Source organism: Symphalangus syndactylus, chromosome 8 (assembly GCF_028878055.3).
Source record: "Symphalangus syndactylus isolate Jambi chromosome 8, NHGRI_mSymSyn1-v2.1_pri, whole genome shotgun sequence".
In the NCBI taxonomy this organism is placed as follows: Eukaryota; Metazoa; Chordata; class Mammalia; order Primates; family Hylobatidae; genus Symphalangus; species Symphalangus syndactylus.
Genome location: NC_072430.2, coordinates 106,420,455 through 106,433,358, shown reverse-complemented (window position 1 = coordinate 106,433,358; position 12,904 = coordinate 106,420,455).

Genomic DNA, 12,904 nt, shown 5'->3' with positions numbered 1-12,904 from the left:
TGACGTCATGAGCAGGACAATTGGCTGCCACTGCTGCCCCTGCCTGCCTTGGCCAAGCCATGGGGATGGCAGGAAGGGTTCAGCCAGGTTCTTTGGGATGGCAGTGAGCTGACTGTGGATTCTGGAGTCAGACGGGTTTAGGTTGAAATCCTGGCTAAACTTTGCCCTATGATCCTGAACTGGTTACTTAACCTCTTTGAACCTCATTTTCCCTATCTGTAATATTGGAATAATACCATTAACTTTGCAAGGTTGTTGTAAGGATGAGCTGAGGTAATATGTGCCATGGATGTGCTGAACAAATGGTAGTTGTTATGAGAGAGAGAGAGAGTGAGAAAGCGAGAGAGAGAGATGGTATCAGGTAGGCCGTCAGAATCAAACCAGTCTTTGAAATCTCCACTTCCTGTTTCGGGACCCCCAGTCTCTACCTTCCTTCTCTCCTAAAACTCCCTATAAGGAAAATGTCAATTTACCAGGGCTGAGAGTAGTGAGGAACTTCGAAACATGCCTCTGCTTACAAGTGGGTTATGGGTTATTTTTATTTTGTACCTTATTAAATTCTTAGGGAGTATATTCATTTTTTGCAGGCAAACGGCAACACTGCTTTTGGGAATTTGGGAGCACTGGGAGGAGAAATCTCTTCCACTCCCCTCCTGCCTTCATCGCAGCCTCTCTCGGGCTGACTTAATATCAGAATGTTAGGGCAGTTTCTGAATCATTGTTGGCTCTCGTAGCCACAGCCTTCGGCGCCCTTCGTGCTTTGGACATGGGGAAGGACGGATTTTGGAAATACCCTCTGTTATCCTGATGGGCCAGCCAAGTGCTGGGCTCCTTACCCAGCCCCTGGCACTGCTGTGGAGGCTGCCGCCTGGTGAGGCTGCCTTTGAAAGCTGGTGTTTTGTTGTTACAAACTCAAACCCAAAGGCTGAATTGGGTTGCAATGGAAAGTAGATTCCAAAGCTTCTCCTGGAATGTGAAATTTCCTGGAAACTTTCCATGTTGCCTCTTAGCAGCAGGCATCAACGTATTCACACCAGGAGTCAATTAAAGAAACCCAAATTATTGCCATTCCAATAAACAATGATCTCTCTTCCTTTTCAAATAAACTTGTTAGGATGGCCTTAAAGCCAGGTCTAATTACACGATCAGATAGCATAAATCTGATTATAGGCTGTTGTCTACTTTAATTTTCTCTTGCAGTCAGAGCTATTTCTAGTAAGTGTTAAATGTGTACTTAAACAATTTCAATGTATACCTTTTTTAAAACCTACTGGGGGTTCTCTTTCATTCATCCTTACTCCTTTTTGATAAGGCATGAATGTTCCTAGGACACAGTATTTGGAGAGGAAAAGATTTTGAAACAGCACACCTTCATAATTGAGCCTGTGATATAAATACATGTATCCTGGGTACAAACACATAGATCACATATCATAGGTTAGAGTGGAGGTCATTTAAGGTGGTTCTGAGTAACCGTTAACTGTTTGATCCACAGGAAGAAGAAGGAGAGGAAGTAAAATGGTAAGAATATTAGTGGATTGTAACTATGCCTTTCAAACTTCTCTGAAGACAAACTTGTCTTCCAAGTGCAATCATTCTTACCAGCGATCCCTTCTTGCTCCTTCCTTACCCCTCCTTCCCATATATAGAAGACAATATCCTCTTCCCAAGGTGCATCTCTGCCCATCCAAAAGTATCAAGATCTGCTGTCTGAATGGTTTAAATACTCATCTTATAGGTAACAGGCATATGTTATTCACCTTTACTTAGCATGGTGCCTGGTACATAATAGGTGATCAATAGGTGCTTATGGGAAGAAGGAAGGGAGGAAGAGAGGGAGGGAGGAAGGAAGGAAGGAAGGAAGGAAGGAAGGAAGGAAGGAAGGAAGGGAAGGAAGGGGGAGAGAAGATTCTCATACACAACACAGTTAGAACTCAACAATCTCTTTGAAAGATCATTCTTCTGATTGAAAAGTATGACTGGTGAAATTTGGTAGTATGACTGAATGCAGAGCTGGCTAATATCATATGTCAGATAGCCTTAGTGTGCATGAGAAGTGGGTAATTGTGGGTGAATTCCTTTTCCTTTGTAGTGGGATTCCTTAAGGGTCTTAATTAAGATTCTATGTCATCTTTGTGTTGATGAGAATTATTGTGGTTATTTTATGTTTCTCTCAGTTTACCATATCCTCTTTGTCAATTCTGATGAAAAAAAAAAAGCTACCTTGAGATTTTTAGAAAAAATTCTTGTGGAAGTTGAGCAATTACTTTTTTTTTTTTTTCCCTTTTTTGTCGGGGGAAGGAGAGGAAATGTTAGTTTAAGGCATTTCAGTTTGATGGCAATTTACTAATTGTAGAAATTACTCTTTTCTTTTTACTTTTAATAAGTTCTGAAACCAATATCCCTGAAACCAGTGGCATCATTATTTTCTTCTTTTTTCAAATTGGCCATGAACAGCAGAAATAAAGGGGAAATTCTATGTAATAATTCCTAAGAGGTAATAAATAAATCACAACCACCAAACATGAAATAAGATTTATTTTCCTGTTGATATATTTGAATAATTCGCATTGAAGTTAACGCACACAGTAAAAGAAGATTCCCTGAAGATTTTCTGAAGATTGTTCAATATATATGCACAAAGAGATTTGGGACTCACTGTTAGCAAAGGATGGGGCCTTTCATCAAACGTAGTCAAATGATCTGTTTGTACTGCTTAAGGGGATGTGATAGGGTTCACTTATCAAAGTTCCCAACACCAGCCAGCAGCAGACCCCCCACGCTCCTGCCTTGGAGAAAAAACCCAATTTGGCCAAACAGTAGATAAGGAAGAGGACTCACCACTGTGGCTGGGTCACTGCTGGCCCAGTCAAAGTTTGATAATGCCTAATAATATCTCGTGTTTACATAGGAACCTTTTCTTGGGGGCAAAGTGCTTTACCAGCATTATCTCATTAGCCTGTCCTCTGACCCTAAAAGCATCTACAGTTTACTGGGGTTGGGAGTGAGTAGAAAAGTGAACAAAAGGAACTGAATGATGGCAAAGCTGGATTTGGAATTCGGGTCTCTGCATTTCTGGGCCAGGTTACTCTCCTACAGTCCATCACCATTCTCAGGCCTTTATGTTTTCAGTGTGTTCAAAGAAAAGGTGAAAAATCCTAGATATTCTATCTGTGTCTTTTAATTCAGGAGTTCTTAATCTTGGTTAAATGGGTTTTGTGGGAGTGGGAGTGAGTTAGGAGGACATTGTCTAAAATCTTCTGTGTGTATGACTATACTTGTATTTTTCTGGGGACTGAGCTCATAGTTTCCATCAGATTTTCTTTTCTCCTTCCTTCCTTCCTTCCTTCCTTCCTTCCTTCCTTCCTTCCTTCCTTCCTTCCTTCCTTTCTCCCTCCCTCCCTCCCTCCCTCTCTCTCTTTCCTTCTTTTCTCTTTCTTTCTTTCCTTTCTTTCTTCCTTTCTTCCTTTCTTCTCTCTTTCTCTCTTTCTTTCTTTCTTTCTCAGGGTCTGGCTCTCTCTGTCATCCAGGCTGGAGTGCAGTGGCACCATCATAGCTCACTGCAGCCTCAAACTCCTGGGCTCAAGCCATCCTCCAGCCTCAGCTGAGTAGCTGGGACTATAAGTCATATTCCTAAAGGTGTTAATGCTTTATTTGGCTCCAAATAATTTCCCACAGGTGATCTGTTCATTTATTCTTTTATTTATTTGTCCAACAAATATTCACTGAGTGTATTACCTTTGTAGGGCAGCTGTAACAAATTACCACAAACTGAGTGGCTTAAAATAATGGACCTTTATCCTCTCACCGTTCTAGAGGCTAGAATTCTGAAATCCAGGCAGCAACAGGGCCATGCTCTCTCTAAAGGCTCTAGAGGAGGAACTTTCTTTGCCTCTTCTTAGCTTCCAGTGGTTGCTGGCAATCCCAAGTGTTCCTTGGCTTTGTAGACACATCCATCCCATCTCTGCCTCTGTCACATGGTGCTCTCCCTGTGTCTCTCTCTGCATCTCTTCTCCTCATCTTATTTATTTATTTATTTATTTATTGAGACAGAGTCTCACTCTGTCGCCCAGGCTGGAGTGCATTAGCATGATCTTGGCTCACTGCAACCTCCCCCCGGGTTCAAGTGATTCTCCCACTTCAGCTTCCTGAGTAGCTGGGATTACAGCCGTGTGTCACCATGTCTGGCTAATTTTTGTATTTTTAGTAGAGACGGAGTTTCATCTTGTTGGCCAGGCTGGTCTCGAACTCCTGACCTCCAGTGATCCACCCGCCTCGGCCTCCCAAAGTGCTGGGATTATAGGTGTGAGCCACTGCGCCCGGCCTCCTTTCCTCTTCTCATAAGGATAATAGTAATATTGAATTAAGGGCCCACTCTATGCCAGTATGGCCTCATCTTACCTAAAGAAATCTGCAATGACCCATTTCCAAATAAGGTCACATTCTGAGGTTCTAGAAGGACATGAATTTTGGGGGGACACTAAGTCAGCACACTGCGCATCTGCTATGCACTGGATATTGTGTTGGGCACTAGAAATTGAATAGAAGAAAATCGCTGCTTTTTAGGTACTAATAATACTTAATCTTTTTTGATTTGCTTCTTTTTTTCTTCTTTCAGTCCTGTAGTGCCCCCTTTTTTTGGGGATTCCTTTAGTTGTCCTAGAGTGATCAGGAGTAGAGGAGGTCTAGGCCTTCGCTCTGATTTCCTTCTGGACTCGAATTCCAGCCCCTTTCTGGTGGAAGCAAAGATTGCTGGAGTGCGTCCAGTAAGGGGCTTGTTAGCTTTCAATGATCATAATAGCCACAAATTCTCTTTTTCATCAAAAAATGAATTCTTGTGACACATGAGTGTGCAGGGCAACCATAACAGATCAACACAGCCAGAGTATTCTCTGCAGAGCAGGAATAGTGGGAGATAAGGCTGGAGAGCCAGGCAGAGATCAAGGAAGGCTTTGCAGGCCATGCTTAGGGGTTTTAAACAAGGAAGAGACATTGTCATCGTTGCATTTCCCATAATTCCCTCTAGCACAGGGTGTGGAGAAATTGAGGAGGGACCAAAATGGAGGCAGGGAGGCCAGTTAAGGGCCCATTAGAGTGATCAAAGCAACAGGTACTGGTCGTGGGGAGGAAGCAGAATCTATGGTGGTTGGCTGATTGTAAGGATTGAGGGAGAGGACACAGCCGAGGATAAATTACAGGTTCCAGCAGAGTAAAATGTATAATACCACCTGTTAGATCTCAACCCGATTACCTTGTCCCAGTAGTCCACGATGCTTCTTAAACACCAAGAACCTGCAGAACTGCAGGGGACAGCCATGGAGCATGCCAGTCCTTGACAACATCAGGAAGAGCATGGCTGTCTTTTTCCATGTAATCTGCCCCCTGTCCCCTGAGGCAAGTCCTGTAGAAGGAACTACAATAACGGGCTGGCTGTTAGAGAGATGCCTGCCCCACCTTCTTCTTCCAACAGTGCGGATGAGGAGGCTTAGAAACATCCATGTTGTCCTACCCAGGATGTCCCAGGGAGGGAAAGGGACATCTCAGACTATAAGGTGGGGGACCCTAGTTTGGCTCTGGGACATTCTTGTGTCCTTGGCCCGCTTAGCACCATGAACCCAAGAGCTGAACTGAAGATATTTCCCCAAACTGGAATCACAATGACGACTTTTTTCATGCTTGGAGGGAGCCATTAATGTGTCTTTTAAAAGCAACTCCCAACCTCCTTAGGGAATCTGTGGTTATCTCTCAACTCTCTCATTTTCAAGGGGAGTTTGGAGCCTGAGCACAGGGGGAGCACTGCAGAGCATATGCAGGGAGTCGCCCGGACTTGGCTGCCGACCTCCAGAGTCCTCTTGCCCAGAGGTGCTCTTACCAGGCTTCTCTGCCTTTTACATCTAAGAACACAAGGAGATGAGCTAAGTCCAAGCCCCCTGTGGCTCCACCAGTCTATTGGCCCAACAGGGGGCCATGATCCTCCTGCAGAACCCTGTCACGTGGGGTGAGGTCATTAAACATAGATCATGGAAAAGCAGGGCCTAATTTTCTGCTAATGAGTAACACATGACTGGGATAGATGTACTTGAATCACAGGAAAAGCTAATCACAGTTTTAGCAATATTTCAAAGAAACAGGGTTGATTCTGTGGATATCAACAGTTTAGTAGTCAGGGCTGGAAAAAAATTCAGGGAGCGAGAGAAGCAGCACGCATACGAGTTGAGGGGTCTTGGGCAAATTACTTAACCTCTTGGTGTCTCAGCTTTCCCTATCTTTAAAATGGGGATAATAGTATGTGTCTCAGAGAGCTGTTGAAAGAATCTCATGAGATAAGATGTATAGAGTGCTTAGTACACTCTACATGTGTGCCTGGCACATCAAAACTCATGCATGTTACTGCTTATTATAACTCAGGTGCAGGGAGTGAGAGTAATGATGGAAAGTGAATTCATGGTTGTCAAAAGAATGATTGAATAAAGGTGTCAGTGGCTCAGGAACAGGGCTGTGTTCAGAATTCTCTCTTGCTATCTTGCTCTCTCTTTCCCGAGTTTTCCCTTTGATCTTTTTTTTTTTTTTTTAAATGCATTCCATCTTTGTGTTTCCTTTTTCTTGGTTGAGAGTGACAGGTAAGAAAGATCTCTAGGTTAAAAGAAGTGTCCCCAAGATCTCTAGGTTAAAAGAAGCGTCCCCAAGGAAAATGAGGCTAGCTCCATTGTAATTTTTCTTAAAGGCTGATCCTATGCAAAAGGCTATATCTGGGTCTTTCATTTTTAAAACCAAATAGCCAGCATTAAGAGACATATTAATGTTTACTCCTACCCATGCAGTAACTGTCTTGGAGGTAGAACCTGTTGAGTCTTTCTATGACTATGCAGAGATATCCAAACCTAATGTTCTCACTACTAGAAATTGTGTTTTATAATTTAAATAATAAAAAGCAATTTAGATAGCATTCTGATTGGACAGTAGAGACTGCATTTAGATTTTTTTCAGTAGTCACCTCAACAGCTCAGACAGATTTTAGTAATCTTGAGAAACAAATGCAGAGCAGTTATAAATGTATAATAGTGGTAGTTTGCACTTAAAGAGGACTTAGTTATCTGAAATAAACATTTTGTACAACTTGTAGACCAAAAACCACTTGGTGAATGGAGGAATTGTATGTTGCCTTCCTGTCATCAGAGATGCACTAACGGAATTTCCTTGCTGTTTCATTTAACTCCTAGTGAAATAGATTCCCACCTCAAATGAAACATGAATTCACTTTTGTAGAGGGAGTGCTCCTAATGGAGTCTGAATGAAGGACTCGAAAAGTTTAATTTTTAGCCTTCTTTTTTGTTAGCCACTTGCGCTGACAGCAAGAGGAAACTTCTTTGTGCTTGAGAGGATGGTACGGTTGGAAACAGTTGTTCTCATTTTCTGGGTCTTCTGACTTTATCAAGCCATTTGGCCTTTGAAGAATGTGCAAGAGGGACTGGCAGATGCCTGCTATGCTGGAAGCTGGGAGTACTGGTGGCAAATTAATATGGCATTGATATTTTTTCCTAAAGAAAGTGTGTTATTTTCTAATTTAACTCCTTGGAATTGTAAGTAGAAATGGCGATCAAAATTACAATAAATCATCCTTAGAATGGATTCTTTTCTGCTAAAAATTAAATAGTCTCCTTTCAGACTGGTATGTGTCTTTGTGTAAGTGTGTCAGATGCCATCCATTTGACATCCATGTCAACCTTCATGGAACAAGACCCAGAAGGTAACAATGAGAAATATAGCATTTCAATGTCAATCATGAGAGAGAGAGAATGTGTAAGAAATAGTCTTTTAAATAATGGACAAAATAAAAAAGATCTTATCTGAACATTTAGATTTACCTCATCGTCTGCTCCCCTTTAGATCAGCAAAATCCAGCTTGAACTACTCCCCCACCATCCCCCTTTATTTGAAATAGTACACACACACACATACATGCACACACACGCACACACACCACACATACCACACAACATCAACATCCCCCCCTTTCATCTTTTTTTTGCATGCTTGATTTTCTGTGAGAATGTAGAATTTGTAAGCAATCTAAAGCTCACCTAGGCCCTGGATAAACTAAAGAATGGACTCCAGCCCTCCATGATATCTAATTAACATCAGGCTTTAATTAGCAGATTAGTAGACAGTTGTACTGGGCAAAGCCTTTGGTTTCTTTTTACCCATTTCTTCTGTGAAGTCCCAGATGACTGGAACTTTCCCTCTGTTGGAAATCCAGTTATCTTGCTGGCAAATATTGTAAGCCCCCAGAACCACAAATCCAGAAGGGGGTGGTACCGTGGAATGGGGGAGCAAGATGTTATTTTACCTTGACATTCAGCACCAGAAGAAAGACAATGACCCACTTCTTTCTCTGCAGATGCCCTGAATTTGTTGTTGTTGAAACTTGTGAAATTATTTCATGTGGTTTTTTCTTTTTTAAGGATAACAATAACAAAAAGAGTGTTGTCTTCAGAATTTACACTTCCTGATGTCAGGGTGGGAGGACAGAGGGATTTAACTACATTCTCTGCAACTGTTTTCACTCTTGCCCAAGAATGGTTTCCCAAGAGCACTCCAATGGGAAGCAGACCTAAAATATTCCCCATCGTACCTCCTTAAGGCCCAGTTAAATTCTGTGCCTCGGTTGCCCTGTCTGTTAAACTGGGGATAATTAAAAGAGATTTAGGGTAGGATACTTGCACAACTCTCTCTTGAGCTCATGTCCGACTCTTAACGGTCAGTATGATTTCACAAGTTCATATTGAAAGCCTGTAAGATGAAAATAATAATTTCCATCTCATAATGTATGGATTAAATGAGTTAATGTAAGTGCTTAACACAGAACTAATGCATAGTAGCCGGGCGCGGTGGCTCACACTTGTAATCCCAGCACTTTGGGAGGCTGAGGCGGGCGGATCATGAGGTCAGGAGATTGAGACCACGGTGAAACCCCGTCTCTACTAAAAATACAAAAAAAAAAAAATTAGCCGGGCGTGGTGGTGGGCGCCTGTAGTCCCAGCTACTCGGAGAGGCTGAGGCAGGAGAATGGCGTGAACCCAGGAGGCGGAGCTTGTAGTGAGCCGAGATCGCGCCACTGCACTCCAGCTTGGGTGACAGAGCGAGACTCTGTCTCAAAAAAAAAAAAAAAAAAAAAAGAACTAATGCATAGTTGACACATTGAGTGACAGCTATCAATGTTGCCATTTCGTTATAATGATATTGATAGGACATATATGATAAGAATCATGTGAATGTTTTTGTGATTCTTCACACAGGCCTTCAGGAAGGGGGTTTCCATGGTGCTGGGGTTTGTCTTCCTCATGTTCCCACTCACTGACTGACTGTTAGCAGAAAGAGCCTGCCCTGTTCTGCAAGAAGGATAAGTTTTCTCACTAAGTCCCTGTCCCACCCTCCTGAGCCCGCCCCGTTCTTCAGGGCTGGAATGGGCAGGGAAGGGGCCTGTGGCAGTGGAGGAGGCCTCTTAGGGACTCGGGCACCAACTCCTGAGGGGCTAGAGGTGGTGTCTGGGAAGCACCTTCCCAAGCTCCCTCTTGCTGCCAGGCCCTAGGACCCCACTGTAGAAACTTATGCAGGACAAGACTGGGGAGCATCTGGCACTTCAGGATGTAAACAGCATTTACAAGTCTTCTGCATCTCACCAAGAAAAAAATAAATACATTCTGGGGACTAACACTGAAAATCCCCTCCTCGATTCCATTCTGTCCTGATGTAGGTTATTTTCCTCCTTTTTGAATGGTTCTGGATTAAATTGGAAGAATAATAGAGAATGGCAGGCATTAAAACCTTGGTAAATATTTGTGGCATGGTGATTAGGGGCACAGACTGGAGCCAGTTTTGTGGCTCTCCAGCTCGCCTTTTAGAGCCTGAGTTCCCTTACATGTCAAATGAGGAATAATTATACTTATCTCCTAGGGATATTGTGGAGTAAATGAGATAATTATATAACAATAATAATGTTGATGTTTATTGATCACTTATTAGATGCCAAGAACTATGGTTTAGGCTTCGTGTGAGCTCTCTTGACCACTATACCATATTGTACTCAAGACTTAGCATATAGGTAATGCTCAATAAATGTTAGCAATTATAAAGACAGTGATCATTATTATCAACAAAGTACAACCAGCCAATCTTTATTGTCCTTGGTGACATGTTTGTACCATCATGCTTCCCTTGAAAAGCCGGTCCCCATACCCCACCACTCCCTTGCCCCTCTCAGGTTCCTTTAGACCATACCACATCTTCAAAATCTACTGCTGTGGGGGCAAGATGACTAAATTCAGAGTCACTGGGTGACCTGGGTGGATCCTTCATTGTGGCTTGGCCTGTTATAATTTACTTGTGACACGGCACAAGCTACTTTTAGACTCACGGTGCTGGTTTCCCCATCTTTACAATGTGATCAAGATGCTGCTATTTATTCATTAGTACCGTAGGAACCTGGGGAGAAAGACACTTCTGAAATGAAAAGCACAGTGTTTTTTGGCCCACTGTCCTCATGCCCCTCCAGCAGCTAGTGTGAGAAATAAGTGAGGTGTGCTCTTTGTGGGTAGATGCGCTGGCTGAGACCAGAGTGAGTCCCAGCAGCCACTGTGCTAAACACACAGGGCTAGCACAGCACCTGGCATGTGGTAGATCCTCAAGAAACCATCTGTTGGAGGTGAAGATAATCCATGATTTTAGCTCAAGGATGTGTTCCCTATGTCTGCTGCAAAAAGCTGCTATGATCAGCTGCCACCCCCATCCCTCCCTCCAGAGACTCCAGGCCTGGAAACTGGAACCAAATGTTGTATGCCATTTGTTTTTTTCCTTTGGAAATTGAAAAACGTCATTGGTGCTAGGTTGTGCCGCATATGCTTTCATTGCTGATACTGTATTTCCTAGTCTCTGTCCCACCATACTCTCCCTGGCATGCTTTTCCTTTTGATTCAATTAGCCTCTAGATTCTGCAAGGCCAAGCTGAAGTTTGGGGATCAGATTTTCTAAGGGTAAGTAGTATTAGGTTAGATGATTCAAACAGCTTGTGTTTATTCATGGCCTAGATAGAACTTTATCTATTTTCTCACTCCTCCCCACTTTTTCCCTGCCTCCCAAATTTCCTTTCTTGCTCCTTAGATGCACATCTCTTGGAGACCACTTCTTATACTCTAAGCTGAATCTGATGCCAGGGCCCACCAGCATAAAGAGCTTTACAGGTGGGAAGCATTAAAGGAAGCTAATGAGCAAAAGAGGTGGGCTTCTGCTCCTTAAATGGTCCTTACAAAGTAAAGTGAGCCCTCAGCTAAGGTACATCTGAATTCCTCACAATAGCTTCAATTTTTTTTTTTTGGAGATGGAGTCTTGTTCTCCTGCCCAGACGTGCCAGTGGCGTGATCTCAGCTCACCGCAACCTCCGCCTTCCGAGTTCAAGTGATTCTTGTGTCTCAGCCTCAATTTCAGTAGCTGGGATTACAGGCATACACCACCATGCCTGGGGTTTCACCATGTCTGCCAGGCTGGTCTTGAACTCCTCACCTCAGGTGATCTGCCCACCTTGGCCTCCCGAAGTGCTGGGATTACAGGCGTGAGCCACCATGCCCGGCCTTCTTCATCTTTAAAAGAGAAATTATTGTCATTTCAGGGTTGTAATAATTGTGAGAGTCAAGTTAAATAGTGAATGTGAAAAGAGCTTTTAAAAACAGTAAATGCCACCAGATGTCAGGTAATATTATTCCAAACAGCATTTGTGCTTCTACACTGACATGTGCCAGGTTCTATCTAGCATTAAAGTTCCTTGCGGGACACCCTCCTTACTCCAACTAGGTTGACAGTTACTTCAGGTGGACTTTGTCTTACTTTGATCTGCGTCCCTCCAGTCCTTTTCCTAGTACCTTCAGTGCAGTGGCTGCTTGATCAGTACTTGTTGAACTGGGTCCCTTATAATAAACAACTATTGCCTTGGTCAAACTTCCTTTTTTCCTTCTACCACAAATCCACAAATTGAGAAAATGCCAAGTGACTAGATCTTTTTTTTTTTTAAAGAACCAAAGAGAATAAGAGGCACAATGTGTGTTTACTAAAGAGCTGGCATTTTAATGGTACCCTTTTTAACTAGTTTACTTTAGTATGAAATGTAAAGAATACAGATTCAGATGTAAGAAATGTCACACAGTGAGAAGAGGTGAAGAACCAAGTTTTATGAATTTGGTTTAATGCCACTGAGGGGGGTAAATCAGAGAAAAATAGAACAGATTTATGAATTGCTTATTTCAGTCCACATTGGTGTTGGTTTGGACCCTTCTAGGATTTCCTGGAGCCCTGTAGGCTGTTATTCACCCTTCTCATATGCATATATAAAAATATACCATCTATAAATAGCCACCTGCCTTTTCAGTGAAATTAAAGATGGGAGAGTTAGAAGAGATTTTCCCAGCATAATTATAGGGCTCAAACCTACAGCTGTTATACTACTAGAGCTCTACCCAGAGAATTTCTAATATTATTTTATTTTAGGCATATTTTAAAATTCTCTCTCTGTATTTTAATGGTAAGATGTTGTCCAGACTTTTTTTTTTTCTTGCCAAGATTTCTCACATACCTACTTAAAAAGATTAGGTGTTGCATGGGGTTGTTGTACAGAGTAGTTTTGTTTTATAAACTGCAGAAAATTTTCACAAGTGTTTCTACTCCTTATCTGGGGATTAACACCAAACTCCTGCCAATGTTTTTCTTAAACGCTACACATGCTCTTTCACAAACACTCTCCCTCACATATTTTCTGCAGAGATGTGCCTCCTTAAGAAAAATCCCTGAGCTTCTAAAATTCCTAGGTATGAATTGACTGCATAAGAACACAGCACAATGTGAAGGGAATTAAACTGAA